At 55.7% G+C, this 22,617-nt stretch overlaps 1 long non-coding RNA gene across 1 annotated transcript in view; it reads right to left on the reverse strand.

Annotated features, from left to right (window-relative positions):
- Positions 1-3,712, reverse strand: part of LOC141096606 (uncharacterized) — a 15,965-nt gene extending 12,253 nt beyond the window's left edge. The window contains exon 1 of the long non-coding RNA XR_012233719.1: positions 3,603-3,712. This is a non-coding gene — a long non-coding RNA (uncharacterized lncRNA). The remainder of the gene's footprint in view (positions 1-3,602) is intronic.
- Between the last annotated feature and the right edge of the window lie 18,905 nt (positions 3,713-22,617).

The raw sequence follows: 22,617 nt of genomic DNA on the forward strand, positions 1-22,617 counted from the left end.
TTTGCCCTTTCATTCATACTATATACAAAACTGGAAAAGAAATTCTAGCCCCTCTGCCTTAACACAATATAGCCTCACCTTGGCTTAAAACCGTCACCTACTTAACACCCCTAAAAAAAAAATTTTTTTTTTTTTTTTTAATTAATTTTTTTTTATTAATTTTTTTTTAAAATTTTTATTTTTTTTTTATTTTATAAGGCAACACGTCCGTTTAACCTCCCCCCACCAACACCACAGGTCCACAAGTTCGTGGCCTTAACCACACTCATAGCCAAAAGTTTATGGCTTCCTCTCCCAAAACACCTTTAACTGTGGTCTTTTTATTTTCCAGAGTCTTGTCCTCTTCCCTTCGATTTCTTTTTCCCTTCCCTTTGGCGTCCTCTTTGGCGTCCTTTCTTCTTTCTCTTTCATCCATCCCCATCCACCACCCCCCATACACCCCCCTCCCAAACTCACTATACCCCCCATGCACTCTAACTAAAAAACATGTGCATCCGCATGACAGACCTTATAAAAAAAACCACATATAAAACATTTACACATATATCACTTTACAAGAAAACCATACTTTTTACCATATTTCCTACACATCACATTTCTATCTTTTTTTGCAGGCCCAAGTTCAGTGCCTGCAAACCCAATATCCATTAATTCTATGTATCCAAAACAAAAATTCTACAGTGGCATGCAATAGCCCACCACCAGGAAGGGAGTTCTCGAGGCCCCATCCCTAACTAACACACTCACCCTGTCCCTCAAAGAAACTAAAGACTGTCCCTACTTCTGTCCCTAAAGAAACTGTCCCTACCTGTCCCTACTTCTGTCCCTAAAGAAACTGTCCCTACCTGTCCCTCTCTGCCCCTATGCTACCTAACTTAACATAAACTAACTCTCTATCTGTCCCTCAGTGCCTGTCCCTCCCTGTCCCTACCTGCCCCTACTCCTGTCCCTTACACACCCAGGTGAAACTTATGCTGTCCCTACTTCATTCACACGGGCCTAGCTCTCCCTAGAGTACGACCTTAAAAGGAAAGACCTCTCCAAAGTTGAGAGGCCTTCCTCGTACCCAACCTCTCAAACTCCAGAGAATGGACCTTCACCAGGTCACCCAAGATGTTGCCTACAACCTCGTCCCTTGGGAGGGATTTCTGCTGCGTCGAAACTAAACACCGTGCATTCCAAGTGTAGAACCTAACCACTACACTAACTAGGAATAAAGTGCACGGGTCCCGGCCACCCAGGGTTCTGAATGCCCCATAGGCCCACTCTGCATAGGAGAGGGACGCCAGCCGCGGCCAGCGTATGGAAGCACCCACCCTGTTGTAGACCTCTGTATTAAAGGGACAATGAAGCAGGAAGTGCTCCATGCTTTCCAGCACGTCGCCACACTCCTCCCGGGGGCAACCCCGATCATCAGAGTTCCTGTACTTCAGGTTGTCCCTTACATACAGTCTCCCGTGAAAGCAGCGCCAGGCCAAGTCCCAAAACTTCATGGGGATCCGTTTGGAATTTAACAACCCCAGCCCGACCTCCAGATCCCGGCCTGGGCAATCCCTAAGGGCCAGGGGCTTCTGGAAATGGGTCATCAGGACCCTTCTGTCAAGGCATTGCCTCGACATGGTCCTGATCTCCCACATTCCCAGACCCCACCGGCGGATCACCTTCAGAACCGGGGTAGCGTAAGCCGGGAGATGCCCATGAGGTGTACGCAGGTCCTTCACTCGCCCTCCTGTCTCCCATTCCTGGAAGAAGGGCCAAAGCCAACCCCGACAGGAGACTACCCACGGAGGAGCCCTCTCTTGCCAGAGGTTTGCTACATTAATCTTAACAAAGGTGTTCACTAGGAACACCACTGGGTTGACCATACCCAACCCGCCTAGTCTCCTCGTGCGGTATGTGACCTCCCTCTTAATTAGGTTGAGCCTGTTCCCCCATAACAGTTGGAAGAACAGGCTGTAGACCCGTGTCCAGAGGGGCTCTGGCAAGATGCACACGCTGCCCAGATAGATTAACAAAGGCAGCAAATAGCCTTTGGCCAGGGCAACCCTTTCCCTCAGGGTTAAAGTCCAACCCTTCCACTGGTCCACCTTTTGGGCGGCGATCTTCAGTCTGCCCTCCCAATTTTGCTGGGGGTAGTCCCCGGGGCCAAAACTGATGCCTAAAATTTTGGCGGTGGCCTGAGGCTCTGGGAGGGTGTCTGGGAGACCAAAACTAGGATCTCCCCCTCCCAGCCAGAGACTTTCACACTTGTCCCGGTTGATCATGGATCCGGATGCCTCCGAGTAGCGCACCACCTCCGACATAACCCAGTCCGCCTCCCCTCTCGAGGATACAAAAAGGGAAACATCGTCGGCGTACGCCACCACCCTCAGAGAGGACCCAGAGCCCGCCTGGTCCATCCCGACTCCCGCCAACGGTCCACGATCGACCCTCCTCAGGAAGGGATCGATCGCGAACACGTATAAAAGCGGGCTCAGCGGACAGCCCTGAGGGACCCCAGAACCCACCTCAAAAGGTTGACCTGACCAACCGTTCACAAGCGGAAAAGTCTCAGCCCCTTGGTATAAGGTCTCTAACCAATTTACAAACCTCCCGGGCAGACCATACCTCAAAAGGACGGACCAGAGGTACTCGTGGTTGACCCGATCAAAGGCCTTCGCCTGGTCTAAGGACAGCAAATACCCCTTCCAGTGGCCTGCCCTACCCTGCTCCACTGCCTCTCGGACACCGAGTACAGCACTAAAAGTACTGCGGCCTGGAACAGAGCAGTGCTGGGCCCCCGAAAGGAGCCGGGGTGCAAATTTCACCAGCCGATTAAACAGCACCTTGGCCAGAACCTTCCGGTCCGTATCGAGAAGCGCTATGGGACGCCAATTCTCGATACGGGACGGATCCTTACCCTTTGACAGGATAATGAGGGCTGACTTCCTCATTGACTCGGGAAGAGTGCCCGAGGAAAGACACTCATTAAATACCCCTGTCAAGAGGGGGACCAAGGAGTCCCTAAAAGTCTTGTAAAACTCGGATGTTAAGCCATCCGGACCTGGCGATTTCTTGGGCCGAAGCCCATCAATGGCCAGTCTAACTTCCTCTTCCCTGATTTCTTCTGCCAAAACATCAAGAGAGGGATCACCCCCTGGCTCAGGGACGGCTTCAGCCAGGAAAGCCGACATCCTGTCCCGATCCAGATCCTTCTTTTCCAAGAGGTGTGAGTAAAAGGATCTGACCACCTCCAAGATCCCTGATTTGGATCTGTTCAGGGACCCTGTACTGTCAATCAGTCCTGTCACCATCTTACAATTCACTGACATCTTGCAGTTTCTGTAAGGGTCGGGCGAGCGGTACTTCCCGAAATCCCTCTCAAAAACCAAAGATGTGTGCTTATCATACTGACACCTCTTGAGCAAAGATTTCACCCTGGAGATTTCCTCGCGGTCACCTCCAGTCGAGACAAGCTGCTCGAGTTTCCTCCCCAGGGCCTGGTACAAGCGATGCCTGTTCAAGCACCTGAGGCTCGAGAGCTGGCGGAAGAAACCTGCCACCCGCTTTTTGAAGATCTCCCACCACTCTGACTTACTACTACAGAGATCCAACAGCGGTACCTGGCTCTGAAGAAAGTCCTCGAAGGATTGTCTCACCTCCGCTTCTTCCAGCAGGGATGAATTGAGCTTCCACAGCCCTCTTCCCATCCGAGGAGTCTCTGCAACATTCAGAGAAAAGAAAATTAGACAGTAGTCGGAGAACTCCACCTCAACGGCGGACACAGCGGAAAAGATGGCGTCCTCCTTTAAAAAAAACCTGTCTATTCTAGACCTGCTGCTACCCCTATGATAGGTGAAACCCCCGTGACCTGGGGTGTGCCGGATGTGGACATCCACCAGGCGAGCTTCACTGGCTATGCTATTCAACGCGACGCTATCATAAGCCAGGCGATCTCCGGGACCCCCCCGGTCACGGGACCTCGTAATGGTGTTGAAGTCCCCACCGAAGACCACCTGTCGGCTCGTAAAAGGAAAGGGCTTGATCCTCAGGAAGAGACACTTGCGGTCCCACTTTGACTGTGGGCCGTAGATGTTAATGAGCCGAAGCTCTTGTCCCCTCATGAAGACATCAAGGATCAGGCACCTCCCCATTTCCAACTCGGTAACCCGTCTGCATTCCACATCTGCGGTCTTAAAAAGGACCGCCACCCCGCTATACGGCTCGGCCGCAAGAGACCAGTATGAGGGCCCGCACCTCCACTCCCTCCGTGCTTTATGGATGGCCCCCATGTCAGTTATTCTGGTCTCCTGCAAGAATAAAATTTCTGCCTCAATCCGGGAGAAAAAATCGTAGGCCGTGAAGCGAGCCGCATCAGACTTTATGCTGGCGACATTAATAGACGCCAGCGTCAACGGGGCGAGTTCAGCCATCATGGGTGATCGAGTTGGATGGCCAATTTTTTACCCACCCCGTTATCACCTCCACCTGGGGAGAGGTCAGACACCTTTCTCTTTAATGATGCCCCAGATGTATCCATCTCCCCTCCCCCAGTGTCCTCGCCTCCGGACTTCGGGTCTGTCCCCCCCTCAGGAGGAGCAGTGCCCCCCGAGGGACGGACTCCACCATCCCATGAAGGACCCTCCGGTGGCGCCCCCGGCCCAGCATCCCCATCTTGTGGCCCATCATCTGAGCCACCGAGGACGCTGAACCGGGTAGAGAGAACAATCAGAGGGGGGTCAGCGGGCCCTTCCGTGCGCACCCTGACGGTCGGGGGCGGGGGCGATTTTGAGGGCTTGCCAGCCTTCTTCCCCCCCGATTTACGGTTGGCACGCTTGCCCCTGCCACCTGATGTTGTAGGCTGCTCTTGGACCACCTCATCAACACTTTCATATTGAGAGGACCCATCCGAGTCAGCCGCTTTATCCTCCCTCTCCATCCTCCTGATCTCTCTCACCTCACTCTCCCTCAGGACCTCAGAGGCTTTTGCCGCAGGCCTGGAGGGAGGAGCAGGCATCGACCCGGCTGCCCGAGTCTCCACCCGCCCTTTGTCCCCCTGGCGTTTTAACTGCCTCCGCTCATATGCGGGGCCCCTTTTGGCAGCATTGCCCTTCCTCACTGGTCCCACAGCCACCTCCCCTCTGCCACCACTTGCCACAGCAGTCGGGGCACCGCCAGAGGTTTTTCCCTCACGGAGACCCCCCGCTGGGCCCGCGGCGGCATTGGAGAAGGAGCGAGGGCAGCGACTGAGAGGGTGACCTAGGTCACCACACAGGTGACAGCGAATGTCTTTACACGAGGCGGCGAGATGACCCACCCCACCACACAAGGCACATTTCTGTACCTTGCAGCTTGCGCTGAAGTGAGTGGGGTCGCCGCACTTGTGGCAGACCTTCGGCTGCCCCTGGTAGAAGACCAGGATCCTGTCCCTTCCCAGGAACGCCGAGGAAGGGATGTGGGTGACCGTGCCGCCGGAAACCTTCAACTTAACCATGAAGGTCCAGCCCCCCGACCAAATGCCGAACTCGTCCCGATTTTTTTTGGGGACCTCAGTGACTTCACCATAACGGGAAAGCCACGTCATAATGTCCACGCCTGCGAGGGACTCGTTACACGTAACCACGGTCACTCGCTTGACGGAATTTTGGCGAGACACCGCTTGCGCTAAGAAGTCTCGCCATCCGGGCTCTTCCCGCACCAGCTCGTAGTTCGACCAGAAGAGCTCAAGCCCCTCTGGCCGCACGAAGCTGACATCAAAGAAGCGGGACGCCGAAGGATGTATCAGGGCGAAGATGTCGTTTGCCCCGAAGCCCATCTTAAGGAGGAGCTCAACCACCCTGCTCCTAGGCGGGCAAGCATCATTGCCCCCCCACCTAAGACGGACCACATTCCTTCTCGGCGGCCCCTGCCCGGCTGTGGGGAGAGACCAAACAGTCCCTCCCTCCCTTTGATCTTGGAAGGCGGCCAGGCCATGTCTCTCTATCCAGAAAGACAGGTCCACCGACCTCCCCTCTACGATTATCGATCGTTCCCCTCTTTTGAGGGCCTCCAGGAAACGGCGGTGCAAAACGCCGTCCCCGGAGCCCAAAGGCGAGGAGACCACCCTGGAACCACCCTGAGGACTACCCCGACCCCGTTGGGGCCTCACGGCTGGGGGGGCAGACGGGCCAGCCCTCCCACCACTACCACCACTCGTGCCTGAACCCTCATTCACTCTTCCAGTCGCTCTCCCATTCACTCTCCCATTTGCTCCTTTATTATTGACATTCACCCTGGCTCTCACTCCAACATTCACTCCAGCATTCACCCTAGCCCTTTCAGACCCATTCACACTCTCACTCACTCCCTCATCCATGTCACTCACATCTCCACTCACGTCTGCAAACAACTCCTCAAAAATATCACTCTCATACTCACTCTCACTCAAACTTACATCCGTGTCACCACTATTTGCATTACTCTTTACACTATTATTTACATTACCATTTCTTACAACATTTTTACTTTTGCCGTAGTTCACCTCCCCACCTGCTGGGGGCCCTCTCTGCGCTGGACCTGGGCCGGTGTCCTTGCTGGCCAGGAGTGCTGCTGCCCCTTTAAGAGCCTCCATGTATTGGAGGCTCAGAGTGTGTTCCTGGCTGGGCCTGGGAGCAACAGCAGCTCCTGAACCTGGCTCTTTTTTTTTTCCTTTTCCTCTCTTGTCATCATCATTATCCAGGGCAGGGACGGCCTCTGGCACCACTCCCTGCCCTGCTCCTCCTCGCTCCACCCCCGCCGCTGGTACCACAGGAAGCGCCGGAGCCCCCGCACCCCCAGATGACGGTAGGTGGGCCGGGGACCCCGACAACTCCCCACCAGCATTGGGGGTCTGCTGCACGCTGCTGGGAAGGGTGGGTGGGACAGAGGGCCGCGGGACCGCCGAGGCCACGCCCCCCCCGCTGGCTGCGGCCCCACCAGGTTGGTGTCATGGAATGCCTAGGTTACTTTAGGCAAAAACCCCGGGACCCCTGTGATGTCCCTCAGACTAGGGGAACCCTGTCTGTCCCTCTACCCAGGGTTTACACTGAAGGTGTGCCTGCCTGAGCCTCCACCCTGTCCCTGTCTCCTGTCCAGCCCTAAGCTGAACCCACCTCCCTCCACCCAGTGAGGGGACCAGACACCAGACCCCACAAATACGTATGGACAGGGGTAAAAGAAAACACCACACAGTAAATACACAAGGGAATACAATAATGTGCAAGGGCAAACAAATATATATATATAACAGATTGGAGAAAGAACCACTGAGGGATATACTGCACCAGATATCAGACGCTCCAACACCACCACTGCTGACCGGTATTGCTAGCACTAGGCTAAAGCTATAGTCGGCGACGCCCATAGTCAGGATGAACTATTTAAAGACCTAGGGCGTGACCCAGCCCTCAGCCAGCATGACAACCTGGTTAACCCTATCCCGACTGGAACAGAATACCCAACAGGGTATTACCGCTGTCTGCCGGACACCCTGGTGTGAACAGTGTCCAACATGACAGTTGGGCAGCGACCTCTTGCGAGGCCACGCCCCCGGGTGACGTCAGCGCAGCGGGCGGAGCCGCGACTGCCGAGGCCACGCCCCCCCGCCAGCCACAGCCACCACAGGCAGAGCAGCGGCCCCTTGCGAGGCCACGCCCCCGGGTGACGCGGGCTTAGCGGGCGGGACTATGGCCGAGGAGGCCACGCCCCCCCGCATGCCGCAGCCTCTGCAGGCCGGGCAACACTCGGGGAGGCCACGCCCCCCTCACGGACCACCGCCGCCCACCGCTCAAGGCGGGTAAGGCCGGCCACTCCCCCATGTCACCCAGTGGCGGCGGCGCCCCCTGCACGGACCCCTTTTTGGGGCGACGTGCCGGGGACCCCGCTCTAACCACGGGCACCAATAGGGGAGACACCAGCACCTTACACCGCCTGAGCTGGGATTTTACTTGTTCTCCCTTTTTAGGCCTCTGGACCCCCATAAGCGATCCAGACTTAACGGATCTGTACGTGGGGGGCCCAGAAGCCCCAGCACTCGCCGCCGGAGGTGCGGCCCTGGCTGTACCTGACGCCGGGCCAGCCCCCCCTGCCACCAGGGACTGAGCCCGGACATCACTACTGCATATACCGCCAGCGGCTTTTACACCACTGGCACCAGCACCGACAACCTCCATGTCGCTGCCTGAACTCCCACTGCCACCACTAGACATGACAGCTGAGTCCAGGCACACATCACTCTGCCCGCTCCCTTGCTGCGGACCCACCACAGGGCCCGAGCCGGGGTGGGCAGCGGGTTCCATACTGCGGGACAGGGAGGCCCCGGAAAGAGGAGCAAAAACCAGCTTTTCAGCCGGTTTAGCTGTAGTTTTTTTTTTGTTTTTTTTTCTCCTCTTCCCGGTTGCCCCGTCCTCTGGGCAGACCTCGTCCCCAAACAGCAGCGTGCCAAACCGCTCTGGGGACTCGATCTGCCTCACTTGCTGCAGGACGAGGCAGCCCCCCTCACTGTTATTACCACCACCGTCCTCCCCCTCGCACCCACTTTCCTCCGAGTAACTGGAGTCCAGTGGGGGAGCCACTTGCTCAGGGGCAATCCCGCTATATGTTACCTGGGATCCATTGCTGCACACCAGGTCTTCAGGTGGGGCTGGCGCCGATGACCCGCCATCTTCCTCCTCCTCCCCCACCTGGGCAGAGTCTCCTGACCCCCCCCAGGAGGCCCACCGGTTTGGGCCCTAAACCGGTCATCATTAGTGAGCTTTTCCCGGAAGGGACCGCTGCCGTCCAGGATGGCCGCTCTCCTCTCCTCCAGGGCCTTGACCTCTCTCACCAGGTTCCTCACCATGGCGGCCACTCCAGTTCTTTGCTCTGCAGGGAGCCATTGTTTGGCGATAGCCCGGGCTCCCTGCAGCTCCCCCCGGAGTTTCCCTAGATCTTTTCCTGCCTCCTCATATTCACAGAGGTGGGCATGGATGCGGGAGGCATAGACTGAGGCCAGCTCTCCCGCAGCTTTGGAGCCCCAGATGGTAGGGGGGGCTCCTGCCGCACCTCTGCTACTGGAGGCCATGCCTCCGGGGGGGGGGGCCCGCCACGGCAACCCCCTTGAGGGTCTCGGTCCCTGGAGCCTTGCGGCCCTCCTGGCTTCTCCGATTTTTCCCCATCCCTGGGACTGGCTAGGTGGTATAGTGTCCAGGTGGTAACAGGGTCCCCCACCCCCAGCAGGCTTGCCGGGGGGGGAGCCAGGGGCACAGCCCCGACGCTCAGTCCCAGGGAGGTCTCTCCTTGCCTGGGAAGGGGGCAGGTGAAACAGTCCAGATGGAAAAACCTCCCTTCCCAGGAGAACTCAGCAGCGATCCCACCAGCAGCAGCGCTCCGCCCTCTCCACTTCCTGTCTGGGAGGAGCTGGAACTCTATTTTATTTTTTTTAACCATATCAAAAAGGACAAACATAACATTCCAGAAAGTAAAACATACAACAACAAAAATACAAACTCTAACCAACATTAACATACAAAAACCATGTGCAAAAACCGCAATTTTTCTCCAGTCCAGTCCCCAAGCTTTGCAGCTCGAGGGACCCCCAGCACTTTCCTTAAACCTTTCTTTACCATCATTTAACAGAAGAGAAAACAAAGAAAACCCCCTATCATTCAACATTCATTCACCCCCACACATACCCTTTCGCCCTTTCATTCATACTATATACAAAACTGGAAAAGAAAATCTAGCCCCTCTGCCTTAACACAATACAGCCTCTCCTTGGCTTAAAACCGTCACCTACTTAACACCCCTAAAAAAAAAAAATTTTTCTTTTTTTTTTACATTTTTTTTTTTTATTTTTTTTTTTTATTTTATAAGGCAACACGTCCGTTTAACCTCCCCACACCAACACCACAGGTCCACAAGTTCGTGGCCTTAACCACACTCATAGCCAAAAGTTTATGGCTTCCTCTCCCAAAACACCTTTAACTGTGGTCTTTTTATTTTCCAGAGTCTTGTCCTCTTCCCTTCGATTTCTTTTTCCCTTCCTTTTGGCGTCCTCTTTGGCGTCCTTTCTTCTTTCTCTTTCATCCATCCCCATCCACCACCCCCCATACACCCCCCTCCCAAACTCACTATACCCCCCCATGCACTCTAACTAAAAAACATGTGCATCCGCATGACAGACCTTATAAAAAAAAAACACATATTAAACATTTACACATATATCACTTTACAAGAAAACCATACTTTTTACCGTATTTCCTACACATCACATTTCTATCTTTTTTTTTGCAGGCCCAAGTTCAGTGCCTGCAAACCCAATATCCATTAATTCTATGTATCCAAAACAAAAATTCTACAGTGGCATGCAATAGCCCACCACCAGGAAGGGAGTTCTCGAGGCCCCATCCCTAACTAACAGACTCACCCTGTCCCTCAAAGAAACTAAAGACTGTCCCTGCTTCTGTCCCTGAAGAAACTGTCCCTACCTGTCCCTCTCTGCCCCTATGCTACCTAACTTAACATAAACTAACTCTCTATCTGTCCCTCAGTGCCTGTCCCTCCGTGCCTGTCCCTCCCTGTCCCTACCTGCCCCTACTCCTGTCCCTTACACACCCAGGTGAAACTTATGCTGTCCCTACTTCATTCACACGGGCCTAGCTCTCCCTAGAGTACGACCTTAAAAGGAAAGACCTCTCCAAAGTTGAGAGGCCTTCCTCGTACCCAACCTCTCAAACTCCAGAGAACGGACCTTCACCAGGTCACCCAAGATGTTGCCTACAACCTCGTCCCTTGGGAGGGATTTCTGCTGCGTCGAAACTAAACACCGTGCATTCCAAGTGTAGAACCTAACCACTACACTAACTAGGAATAAAGTGCACGGGTCCCGGCCACCCAGGGTTCTGAATGCCCCATAGGCCCACTCTGCATAGGAGAGGGACGCCAGCCGCGGCCAGCGTATGGAGGCACCCACCCTGTTGTAGACCTCTGTATTAAAGGGACAATGAAGCAGGAAGTGCTCCATGCTTTCCAGCACGTCGCCACACTCCTCCCGGGGGCAACCCCGATCATCAGAGTTCCTGTACTTCAGGTTGTCCCTTACATACAGTCTCCCGTGAAAGCAGCGCCAGGCCAAGTCCCAAAACTTCATGGGGATCCGTTTGGAATTTAACAACCCCAGCCCGACCTCCAGATCCCGGCCTGGGCAATCCCTAAGGGCCAGGGGCTTCTGGAAATGGGTCATCAGGACCCTTCTGTCAAGGCATTGCCTCGACATGGTCCTGATCTCCCACATTCCCAGACCCCACCGGCGGATCACCTTCAGAACCGGGGTAGCGTAAGCCGGGAGATGCCCATGAGGTGTACGCAGGTCCTTCACTCGCCCTCCTGTCTCCCATTCCTGGAAGAAAGGCCGAAGCCAACCCCGACAGGAGACTACCCACGGAGGAGCCCTCTCCTGCCAGAGGTTTGTAATATTAATCTTGACAAAGGTGTTTACCAGGAACACCACTGGGTTGACCATACCCAACCCGCCTAGTCTCCTTGTGCGGTATGTGACCTCCCTCTTAATTAGGTTGAGCCTGTTCCCCCATAACAGTTGGAAGAACAGGCTGTAGACTCGTGTGCAGAGGGGCTCTGGCAAGATGCACACGCTGCCCAGATAGATTAACAAAGGTAGCAAATAGCCTTTGGCCAGAGCAACCCTTTCCCTCAGGGTTAAAGTCCAACCCTTCCACTGGTCCACCTTTTGGGCGGCGATCTTCAGTCTGCCCTCCCAATTTTGCTGGGGGTAGTCCCCGGGGCCAAAACTGATGCCTAAAATTTTGGCGGTGGCCTGAGGCTCTGGGAGGGTGTCTGGGAGACCAAAACTAGGATCTCCCCCTCCCAGCCAGAGACTTTCACACTTGTCCCGGTTGATCATGGATCCGGATGCCTCCGAGTAGCGTACCACCTCCGACTAAACCCAGTCCGCCTCCGCTCTCTAGGATACAAAAAGGGAAACATCGTCGGCGTACGCCACCACCCTCAGAGAGGACCCAGAGCCCGCCTGGTCCATCCCGACTCCTGCCGACGGTCCACGATCGACTCTCCTCAGGAAGGGATCGATCGCGAACACGTATAAAAGCGGGCTCAGCGGACAGCCCTGACGGACCCCAGAACCCACCTCAAAAGGGTGACCTGACCAACCGTTCACCAGCGGAAAAGTCTCAGCCCCTTGGTATAAGGTCTCTAACCAATTTACAAACCTCCCGGGCAGACCGTACCTCAAAAGGACGGACCAGAGGTATTCGTGGTTGACCCGGTCAAAGGCCTTCGCCTGGTCTAAGGACAGCAAATACCCCTTCCAGTGGCCTGCCCTACCCTGCTCCACTGCCTCTCGGACACCGAGTACAGCACTAAAAGTACTGCGGCCTGGAACAGAGCAGTGCTGGGCCCCCGAAAGGAGCCGGGGTGCAAATTTCACCAGCCGATTAAACAGCACCTTGGCCAGAACCTTCCGGTCCGTATCGAGAAGCGCTATGGGACGCCAATTCTCGATACGGGACGGATCCTTACCCTTTGACAGGATAATGAGGGCTGACTTCCTCATTGACTCGGGAAGAGTGCCCGAGGAAAGACACTCATTAAATACCCCTGTCAAGAGGGGGACCAAGGAGTCCCTAAAAGTCTTGTAAAACTCGGATGTTAAGCCATCCGGACCTGGCGATTTCTTGGGCCGAAGCCCATCAATGGCCAGTCTAACTTCCTCTTCCCTAATTTCTTCTGCCAAAACATCAAGAGCGGGATCACCCCCTGGCTCAGGGACGGCTTCAGCCAGGAAAGCCGACATCCTGTCCCGATCCAGATCCTTCTTTTCCAAGAGGTGTGAGTAAAAGGATCTGACCACCTCTAAGATCCCTGATTTGGATCTGTTCAGGGACCCTGTACTGTCAATCAGTCCTGTCACCATCTTACAATTCACTGACATCTTGCAGTTTCTGTAAGGGTCGGGCGAGCGGTACTTCCCGAAATCCCTCTCAAAAACCAAAGATGTGTGCCTATCATACTGACACCTCTTGAGTAAAGATTTCACCCTGGAGATTTCCTCGCGGTCACCTCCAGTCAGACAAGCTGCTCGAGTTTCCTCCCCAGGGCCTGGTACAAGCGATGCCTGTTCAAGCACCTGAGGCTCGAGAGCTGGCGGAAGAAACCTGCCACCCGCTTTTTGAAGATCTCCCACCACTCTGACTTACTACTACAGAGATCCAACAGCGGTACCTGGCTCTGAAGAAAGTCCTCGAAGGATTGTCTCACCTCCGCTTCTTCCAGCAGGGACGAATTGAGCTTCCACAGCCCTCTTCCCATCCGAGGAGTCTCTGCAACATTCAGAGAAAAGAAAATTAGACAGTGGTCGGAGAACTCCACCTCAACGGCGGACACAGCGGAAAAGATGGCGTCCTCCTTTAAAAAAAACCTGTCTATTCTAGACCTGCTGCTACCCCTATGATAGGTGAAACCCCCGTGACCTGGGGTGTGCCGTATGTGGACATCCACCAGGCGAGCTTCACTGGCTATGCTATTCAACGCGACACTATCATAAGCCAGGCGGTCTCCGGGACCCCCCCCGGTCACGGGACCTCGTAATGGTGTTGAAGTCCCCACCGAAGACCACCTGTCGGCTCGTAAAAAGAAAGGGCTTGATCCTCAGGAAGAGACACTTGCGGTCCCACTTTGACTGTGGGCCGTAGATGTTAATGAGCCGAAGCTCTTGTCCCCTCATGAAGACATCAAGGATCAGGCACCTCCCCATTTCCAACTCGGTAACCCGTCTGCATTCCACATCTGCGGTCTTAAAAAGGACCGCCACCCCGCTATACGGCTCGGCCGCAAGAGACCAGTATGAGGGCCCGCACCTCCACTCCCTCCGTGCTTTATGGATGGCCCCCATGTCAGTTATTCTGGTCTCCTGCAAGAATAAAATTTCTGCCTCAATCCGGGAGAAAAAAATCGTAGGCCGTGAAGCGAGCCGCATCTGACTTTATGCTGGCGACATTAATAGACGCCAGCGTCAACGGGGCGAGTTCCGCCATCATGGGTGATCGAGTTGGACGGCCAGCCTCTTCCCCGTCTTATCACCGCCCCCGGGTTCCAGGTCTGTCCCCCCCTCAGGAGGAACAGTGCCCCCTGAGGGACGGACTCCACCATCCCCTGAAGGACTCTCTGGTGGAACCCCCGGCCCAGCATCCCCGTCTTGTGGCTCATCATCTGAGCCTCCGAGGACGCTGAACCGGTTAGAGAGAGTAATCAGAGGGGGGTCAGCGGGCCCTTCCGAACGCACCCTGATGGTCGGGGGTGGGGGAGGCTCTGAAGGCTTGTTAGTCTTCTTCCTCCCCTTCTTACTGCGTTTGGCACGTTTGGGCCTGCCACCCGGTGCTGTAGGCTGCTCTTGGACATCCTCCTCACTTTCATATTGTGAGGACCCATCCGAGTCAGCCGCTTTCTCCTCTCTCTCCATCCTCCTGATCTCCTCTCTCACCGCACGCTCCCCCAGGACCTCAGAGGTTATTGCCACGGGCCTGGAGGGAGGAGCAGGCATCGACCCGGTTGCCCGGGACACCACCTGCCCCCCGCCCTCATGGCGCTTTGCCTGCCGCCGCTGGTACGCGGGGCCCCTTACCTTGGCAATACCTTTCCTCACTGGTCCCACAGCCACCTCCCCTCCGCCACCACTTGCCACAGCAGCCGGGGCACCGCCAGAGGTTTCTCCCTGACGGAGACCCCCCGCTGGGCCCGCGGCGGCATTGGAGAAGGAGCGAGGGCAGCGACTGAGAGGGTGACCTAGGTCACCACACAGGTGACAGCGAATGTCTTTACACGAGGTGGCGAGATGACCCACCCCACCACACAAGGCACATTTCTGTACCTTGCAGCTTGCGCTGAAGTGAGTGGGGTCACCGCACTTGTGGCAGACCTTCGGCTGCCCCTGGTAGAAGACCAGGATCCTGTCCCTTCCCAGGAACGCCGAGGAAGGGATGTGGGTGACCGTGCCGCCGGAAACCTTCAACTTAACCATGAAGGTCCAGCCCCCCGACCAAATGCCGAACTCGTCCCGATTTTTTTTGGGGACTTCAGTGACTTCCCCGTAACGGGAAAGCCACGTCATGATGTCCACGCCTGCGAGAGACTCGTTACATGTAACCACGGTCACTCGCTTGACGGAATTTTGGCGAGACACCGCTTGCGCTAAGAAATCTCGCCATCCGGGCTCTTCCCGCACCAGCTCGTAGTTCGACCAGAAGAGCTCAAGCCCCTCTGGCCGCACGAAACTGACGTCAAAGAAGCGGGACGCCGAAGGATGTATCAGGGCGAAGATGTCGTTCGCCCCGAAGCCCATCTTAAGGAGGAGCTCAACCACCCTGCTCCTAGGCGGGCAAGCATCATTGCCCCCCCACCTAAGACGGACCACATTCCTCCTTTGCGGCCCCTGCCCGGCTGTAGGGAGAGACCAAACAGTCCCTCCCTCCCTTTGCTCTTGGAAGGCGGCAAGGCCATGTCTCTCTATCCAGAAAGACAAGTCCACCGTCCTCCCCTCTACCACGATCGACCGCTCTCCCCTTTTGAGAGCCTCCAGGAAACGGCGGTGCAAAACGCCGTCCCTGGAGCACGGAGGCGAGGAGACCCCCCCAGGACCCCCCCGACCCCCGGTCGCGGCCCCCGCATAACTACGTTGGGGCCTTGCGGCCGGGGGGGCAGATGGGCCAGCCCTCCCCCCACTACCACCACCACTCGCTCCAGCACCTTCATTCACTCTCCCAGCCATTCTCCCAGTCACTCTCCCGGTCACTCTTTTATTATGTGCACTCACCCCCGCACTTACACCCACATTCACACTAGCACTCCTTTCAGTCCCATTCACACCTCCACTCACTCCCTCATCCATATCACTCATATCCCTATCCACATCCGCAAACATTTCCTCAAAAATGTCACTCATGCTCTCATACTCACTATCACACTCACTATTACCCACGGCCTCCTCACAATTTATATTTTCACTATTATTTACATTTACACTATTATTTCCATTACTATTATTTACATTTGAAAACCCATCACCTTTTCCCCTGCCATTCTCCCTCCCACCTGCTGGGGGCCCTCTGCTGCCTGGAGCGTCCTGGCTGACTTGCTGGCCAGTGCCGCTGGCCAGGAGTGCCGCTGCCCCTTTAAGGACCTCCATTTTGTCCTCCATGGTGTTCCTCCTGGGTCTGGGAGCAGCAGCAGCTCCTGGCTTCTCCAGCTCTGTTTTTTTTTCCTTCCTGTCATCATCATTATTTTCTTTCCTCAGGGCAGGGACGGCCACTGGCACCGCACCCTGCCCTGCTCCTCCACTCTTCACCCCCGCCGCTGGCACCACTGGAAGCGCCGGAGCCCCCGCACCCCCAGATGACGGTAGGTGGGCCGGGGACCCCGACAACTCCCCACCAGCATTGGGGGTTTGTTGAATGCATTGAATACTTTTGCTGGGAAGGGTGGGTGGGACAGAGGGCCGCGGGCCCGCCGTGGCCACGCCCCCCCGCCGGCCGCAGCCCCCCCAGGCCGGGCAGCAACCTCTTGCGAGGCCCCGCCCCCCCGGGGTGACGTCAGCGCAGCGGGCGGAGCCGCGACCGCCGAGGCCACGCCCCCCCGCCAGCCACAGCCACCACAGGCGGAGCAGCGGCCCCTTGCGAGGCCACGCCCCCCGGGTGACGCGGGCTTAGCGGGCGGGACCATGGCCGAGGAGGACACGCCCCCCCCGCATGCCGCAGCCTTTGCAGGCCGGGCGACACTTGGGGAGGCCACGCCCCCCTCACGGACCCCTACCGCCGCCACTCTGTGCCCACCGCTCGAGGCGGGCAAGGCCGGCCACTCCCCCATGTCGCCCAGTGGTGGCAGAGCCTCCTGCACGGACCCATTTCTGGGTCGGCGTGCCTGAGACCCCACCTTCGCCACGGGCGCCGATAGGGGGGCTACCAGCACCTTGCACCGCCTGAGCCGTGTAGATGGTACGCCCTTTTTAGGCCTCTGGACCCCCACCAGCGATCCAGATTTAACGGATCCGTTTGTGGGGGGCCCAGAAGCCCCAGCACTCGCCGCCGGAGGCGCGGCCCTGGCTGTAACGACTTTGGGCGCCCGGCCAGCCCCCCCTGCCACCGGGGACTGAGCCTGGGCACCCTCACTACCCATACCAGCACCGACCTCCATGTCGCTGTCCTGGTCTGACCTGTCACCTGGCGTGACAGCCAGGTCACAACAGCTTTTGCTTATCTCCCCGCTCCCTTGCTGCGGACCCACCACAGGGCCCGAGCCGGGGTGGGCAGCGGGTTGCGTACAGTGGGACATGGAGGCCCCGGAAAGGGGGACATATACCAGTCTATCCACTGTGACCTCAGCTGGGGGTTTGCGCTTGCTTTTCCCCCTCCCGGTTACCTCATCCTCCGGGCAGGTTTCATCCCCAAACCGCAGTGTGCCAAACCGGGCTGGGGATTCCACCTGCCGCACTTGCTGGAGGATGAGGCAGCCCCCCTGGGTGCTATCACCATCCTCCCCTTCCTCACTCCCGCATCCCTCCGTGTCACTGGAGCTCTGCGGGAGGGCCACTTGCTCCGGGGGTATCCCACTGTACATTACCTGGCTCACGCTGCTCTTACCTGCCAGGTCTTCAGGTGGAGGCGGCCCGGGTGTAGCATGGGCTCCTTTCTCCTCTTCCTCCTCGCTCTCCTCCACCTGGGCAGAGCCTCCTGACCCCCCAGGAGACCCACCGGTCATGGCCCTAAACCGGTAATCATTCAGCAATTTCTCCCGGAAGGGACCGCTGCCGTCCAGGATGGCCGCTCTCCTCTCCTCCAGGGCCTTGACCTCTCTCATCAGGTTCCTCACCATGGCGGCCACTCCAGTTCTTTGCTCTGCAGGGAGCCGTTGTTTGGCGATAGCCCGGGCTCCCTGCAGCTCCCCCCGGAGTTTCCCAAGATCTTTTCCTGCCTCCTCATATTCACAGAGGTGGGCATGGATGCGGGAGGCATAGACTGAGGCCAGCTCTCCCGCAGCTTTGGAGCCCCAGATGGTAGGGGGGGCTCCTGCCGCACCTCTGCTACTGGAGGCCATGCCTCCAGGGGGGGGGCCTGCCACGGCAACCCCCTTGAGGGTCTCGGTCCCTGGAGCCTTGCGGCCCTCCTGGCTTCTTCGATTTTTCCCCATCCCTGGGACTGGCTAGGTGGATTGTAGGTGGTAACAGGGCCCCCCACCCCCAGCAGGCTTGCCGGGGGGGAGCCAGGGGCTCAGCCCCGACGCTCAGTCCCAGGGAGGTCTCTCCTTGCCTGGGAAGGGGGCAGGTGAAACAGTCCAGATGGAAAAACCTCCCTTCCCAGGAGAACTCAGCAGCGATCCCACCAGCAGCAGCGCTCCGCCCTCTCCACTTCCTGTCTGGGAGGAGCTGGAACTCTTTTTTTATTAGAAAAAATAGAAACCACAATACAATACATAACACAATACACTACATGACAAACTAGACAATACATAACAAACCAAACAATACCACATTCCAGACATTCATTTTGTGCAAAAACCCGCAATAAACGTTTTCCTTCTCAGAAAAGTGAGCCAGACTTTTCAGCCTAAAGGGCCCCCGCAGGATCCCACTATACCTATACATATACAAACTTAAGAAAAACCCTTAGCATGACGCATTCACCCCACACACACTCTTTCATCCTCCTTCACACCCCATTTTTCCCTCATGCATACCCTAACTATATACATTATATACAATAAAAGAGAAACCATATCCTGGCCCATTCTGCCTTATAAGAAAATTAGCCTTGCCTTTGGCAAAAACCTACACCCGAAAAAATTTTTTTTTTTTTTGAAATTTTTTTTTTTTTTTTTTTTGAACATTTTTTTTTCCCCCACCGCACCTCAGGTCCATCAATGTTCATGGCCTATCACTTCTAACCCGTAGAACAACAGTTTATGTTCCCGGGAAAAAAAACCCTCACCCAGCACCCAAATCCCAAATCTTTACTTTAATTTCCTTCCACGTGGTCCATCTTTATTTTCTTTCTTTGCTCTTTTTCCACGATTTGTCCCTTTCTTGAAAGTCTTCTTTTCCATCCCTTTCACGCCCCATTCACCCCCCTCCCAACCTCACTACACCCTCCCATGCATACTTCTAACTAATAAAGAAAGTATATACACACTTTACATAGTAACCAAAAACCTTCCAAATTATGTACAAGCATCAACATCACCTTCATATACCAACATAGCCTTATACTTTATTTTCCAACACAACCTTCTTGCCTTCTTTGCAGACCCAGGATCGGTGCCTGCAAACCCAATATCCATTAATTCAACGTATCCAAAACAAAAATTCTACAGTGACATGCAATAGCCCACCACCAGGAAGGGAGTTCTCGAGGCCCCATCCCTAACTAACACACTCACCCTGTCCCTCAAAGAAACTAAAGACTGTCCCTACTTCTGTCCCTAAAGAAACTATCCCTACCTGTCCCTCTCTGCCCCTATGCTACCTAACTTAACATTCTAACTCTCTATCTGTCCCTCAGTGCCTGTCTCTCCCTGTCCCTACCTGCCCCTACTTCTGTCCCTTACACACCCAGGTGAGACTTATGCTGTCCCTACTTCATTCACACGGGCCTAGCTCTCCCTGGAGTACGACCTTAAAAGGAAAGACCTCTCCAAAGTTGAGAGGCCTTCCTCGTACCCAACCTCTCAAACTCCAGAGAACGGACCTTCACCAGGTCACCCAAAATGTTGCCTACGACCTCGTCCCTTGGGAGGGATTTCTGCTGCGTCGAGACTAAACACCGTGCATTCCAAGTGTAGAACCTAACCACTACACTGACTAGGAATAAAGTGCACGGGTCCCGGCCACCCAGGGTTCTGAATGCCCCATAGGCCCACTCAGCGTAGGAGAGGGACGCCAGCCGCGGCCAGCGTATGGAAGCACCCACCCTGTTGTAAACCTCTGCATTAAAGGGACAATGAAGCAGGAAGTGCTCCATGCTTTCCAGCACGTCGCCACACTCCTCCCGGGGACAACCCCGATCATCAGAGTTCCTGTACTTCAGGTTGTCCCTTACATACAGTCTCCCGTGAAAGCAGCGCCAGGCCAAGTCCCAAAACTTCATGGGGATCCGTTTGGAATTTAACAACCCCAGCCCGACCTCCAGATCCCGGCCTGGGCAATCCCTAAGGGCCAGGGGCTTCTGGAAATGGGTCATCAGGACCCTTCTGTCAAGGCATTGCCTCGACATGGTCCTGATCTCCCACATTCCCAGACCCCACCGGCGGATCACCTTCAGAACCGGGCTAGCGTAAGCCGGGAGATGCCCATGAGGTGTACGCAGGTCCTTCACTCGCCCTCCTGTCTCCCATTCCTGGAAGAAGGGCCAAAGCCAACCCTGACAGGAGACTACCCACGGAGGAGCCCTCTCTTGCCAGAGGTTTGCTACATTAATCTTAACAAAGGTGTTCACTAAGAACACCACTGGGTTGACCATACCCAACCCGCCTAGTCTCCTCGTGCGGTATGTGACCTCCCTCTTAATTAGGTTGAGCCTGTTCCCCCATAACAGTTGGAAGAACAGGCTGTAGACCCGTGTCCAGAGGGGTTCTGGCAAGATGCAGATGCTGCCCAGGTATATTAACAAAGGTAGCAAGTAGCCTTTGGCCAGAGCAACCCTTTCCCTCAGGGTTAAAGTCCAACCCTTCCACTGGTCCACCTTTTGGGCGGCGATCTTCAGTCTGCCCTCCCAATTTTGCTGGGGGTAGTCCCCGGGGCCGAAATCGATGCCTAGGATTCTGGCGGTGGCCTGGGGCCCTGGAAGGGTGTCCGGGAGACCAAAACTAGGATCTCCCCCTCCCAGCCAGAGACTTTCGCACTTGTCCCGGTTGATCATGGATCCGGATGCCTCCGAGTAGCGTACCACCTCCGACATAACCCAGTCCGCCTCCCCTCTCGAGGATACGAAAAGGGAAACATCATCGGCGTACGCCACCACCCTCAGAGAGGACCCAGAGCCCGCCTGGTCCATCCCGACTCCCGCCAACGGTCCACGATCGACCCTCCTCAGGAAGGGATCAATCGCGAACACGTATAAAAGCGGGCTCAGCGGACAGCCCTGACGGACCCCAGAACCCACCTCAAAAGGGCGACCTGACCAACCGTTCACCAGCGGAAAAGTCTCAGCCCCTTGGTATAAGGTCTCTAACCAATTTACAAACCTCCCGGGCAGACCATACCTCAAAAGGACGGACCAGAGGTACTCGTGGTTGACCCGATCAAAGGCCTTCGCCTGGTCTAAGGACAGCAAATACCCCTTCCAGTGGCCTGCCCTACCCTGCTCCACTGCCTCTCGGACACCGAGTACAGCACTAAAAGTACTGCGGCCTGGAACAGAGCAGTGCTGGGCCCCCGAAAGGAGCCGGGGTGCAAATTTCACCAGCCGATTAAACAGCACCTTGGCCAGAACCTTCCGGTCCGTATCGAGAAGCGCTATGGGACGCCAATTCTCGATACGGGACGGATCCTTACCCTTTGACAGAATAATGAGGGCCGACTTCCTCATTGACTCGGGAAGAGTGCCCGAGGAAAGACACTCATTAAATACCCCTGTCAAGAGGGGGACCAAGGAGTCCCTAAAAGTCTTGTAAAACTCGGATGTTAAGCCATCCGGACCTGGCGATTTCTTGGGCCGGAGCCCATCAATGGCCAGTCTAACTTCCTCTTCCCTGATTTCTTCTGCCAAAACATTAAGAGAGGGATCACCCCCTGGCTCAGGGACGGCTTCAGCCAGGAAAGCCGATACCCTGTCCCGATCCAGCTCCTTCTTTTCCAAGAGGTGAGAGTAGAAGGATCTGACCACCTCCAGGATCCCTGATTTGGATCTGTTCAGGGACCCTGTACTATCGATCAGTCCTGTCACCATCTTACAATTCACTGATATCTTACAGTTTCTGTAAGGGTCGGGCGAGCGGTACTTCCCGAAGTACCTCTCAAAAACCAAAGATGTGTGCCTATCGTACTGACACCTCTTGAGCAAAGATTTCACCCTGGAGATTTCCTCACGGTCACCTCCAGTCGAGACAAGCTGCTCGAGTTTCCTCCCCAGGGCCTGGTACAAGCGATGCCTGTTCAGACACCTGAGGCTCGAGAGCTGGCGGAAGAATCCTGCCACCCGCTTCTTGAAGATCTCCCACCACTCTGACTTACTACTACAGAGATCCAACAGCGGTACCTGGCTCTGAAGAAAGTCCTCAAAGGATTGTCTCACCTCCGCTTCTTCCAGCAGGGACGAATTGAGCTTCCACAGCCCTCTTCCCATCCGAGGAGTCTCTGCAACATTCAGAGAAAAGAAAATTAGACAGTGATCGGAGAACTCCACCTCAACGGCGGACACGGCAGAAAAGATGGCGTCCTCCTTCAAAAAAAACCTGTCTATTCTAGACCTGCTGCTACCCCTATGATAGGTGAAACCCCCGTGACCTGGGGTGTGCCGGATGTGGACATCCACCAGGCGAGCTTCACTGGCTATGCTATTTAACGCGACGCTGTCATAAGCCAGGCGATCTCCGGGACCCCCCCGGTCACGGGACCTCGTAATG

The sequence above is a fragment of the Dendrobates tinctorius genome, unplaced genomic scaffold, assembly GCF_039654945.1.
Source record: "Dendrobates tinctorius isolate UK_male_01 unplaced genomic scaffold, ASM3965494v1 ptg000075l, whole genome shotgun sequence".
Lineage (NCBI taxonomy): Eukaryota > Metazoa > Chordata > Amphibia > Anura > Dendrobatidae > Dendrobates > Dendrobates tinctorius.